Below are 1,996 nucleotides of genomic sequence, written 5' to 3'. Positions count from 1 at the left end.
ACGATCCCACCCCTGCTTCTGCTTTCGAGTTCCCCTTGTTTCTCGTTTCCTCAGAGTGGTGCCTCTGTCAGACTGAATTGCGAGGTTTATTTTTAAACATCTCCTCAAAGTTTTACTTTCGCTATCCTCTGGGGGCGAAATTGCTACCCAGTGCTAGAGATGGAATAATTTAGGTTCAGATGTATAAATAGTTGGCTGCAAAATACTGGTCGAAAATTGTAACCGGTATTTTAAGACAAGTAAAGATTGTTAAGAACGGACCCATACACTTAAAGATCTGAATTTTAGTGGGTCGCAATCCGACCTACTTCATGAATAATAATAGGGTAGGTCACAACTTGTGACTGATTATCGTTAGAGGCCATCACAGGGATGGTGACATGCTGGGGCCAGCAGACCCACGTCTCTGATTGCGTTTCAATAAAACTTTCTTTAAAGTTGCCAGTGTTCCTTAAAGGAAAATGGACTGTGTTTAAAAATAAATGTTTGCTATTTTTTAAGTGTTGGAAGTGGTCCTGTGAACCACCAGATACTCTGCAAGAAACGTTTTTTACATTTGCAAAGGGTAAGGAATTTATGAATATTTATGACTCTTACAAAGGGATTAATAAACTAGAAAAGCATTTTAACAGTCTTGGTGAATTGCAGAGTTCACAACCGTTACATTGCTTATTACGTCTAGCCAATATTTGGGAATTTACTCTGTTTAGAGAGTTTTTTTGTAGGGGGAGAGGCTAGGGATGGAAGAGGGTGGTCTTGGCAGAAGAGAAAGTTTTACATGCGCACAACAAAAAGAATCAATGCTTTTGCATTATGATTATTATTCAATTTATAAAGCATTCTAATATCCAGCACAGATGTCTGGCACTTAAAAGCATCTGACATAGGCCCAGAGAGTGCTGATGGAACAGCCACAAATCCCAACAAAGCTCATTAATGCATCCTGGTTTTTAGGTGCTTCTTGAGCAGAAAGTTCGCCTATCATCCTAGTGTGAGGGGCAGGTCTTGGACCTAAATAAGAGGATGCATGTCCACCACAGTGGCTGCACTCTATTTTTGAAAAAGGTAGCAAGTTCACATTGGATGAATGAAGATTACAAGAAGAATACCTTGCCCTGAAATATTTCAGGAAAGTTCCATTTACAAATAAAATCAATAGAGTGAGAAATAACTGATTGGTAGATCCAACCATCCAACTCATCCCCTAACCCTTCCAGAGGAAAATCCTTTCTCTTTTTAGAAAGGACTCTCACCCACTAGAAATTCTTATTGGATATTTCATCGAGTGCTCACCCATACACCTTCCGTATCTGGGTTGGTTCAACCTTTGTAAACATGGAGTTCTTTTGAAGTTTGATGGTGGGATCTGAGAATCTTTGATTTTGATCCTACATGGGAAGTGTTTTAATGTCCAGCTTGATGACCACAAGGTGTGGTTATTGTGTTATGGGATGCAGTGCCTGGTGGTGTGATATGTTGAGGGTATGTGAGAGATAGACATGAAAATATAATTATAATTAGCACAAACCAGTTTAGCCACAGGGGCAATGGGATTCTGGCTGTCCATAAACCAAAAACGGAGGTAATCTGACAAGGCCCAGCAATCGGTATAGTGTCATGTCACCAGGAAGAGATGCTGTCAAACGAGTTAAAGGATACTAAAATGGCAAGCATAGGAATTGAACACATAAGCAGCATTCATGTACCATTTTATTTTATTTTGTTTATTATTTAAATGCGGGAATACTGCCTACTGCTGAATAAATACAACCTATAAAGGGGAAAGATCTGGAACAACGCGTCCAGAACCATGCCTGCGTTGTTCACGCAAGTGGAACGACGCTTGCCTGAACAATGCAGGCCTTTTTCTCTGCCTTAACCACCCATGTGCTGAACAACGCACATGCGTAGTTAAGGCAGAGAGAAAGGAAGATCCATCGGGAGACGATGCGGTCAGGTAAGTGGGGCTGGGGTAGGGTTGGGGGTAGTTTTTAGG

Source organism: Pleurodeles waltl, chromosome 3_1, assembly GCF_031143425.1.
Source record: "Pleurodeles waltl isolate 20211129_DDA chromosome 3_1, aPleWal1.hap1.20221129, whole genome shotgun sequence".
Classification (NCBI taxonomy): Eukaryota; Metazoa; Chordata; class Amphibia; order Caudata; family Salamandridae; genus Pleurodeles; species Pleurodeles waltl.
The sequence above is the reverse complement of the archived record's forward strand: the minus strand, read 5'-3'. Positions refer to the sequence as shown.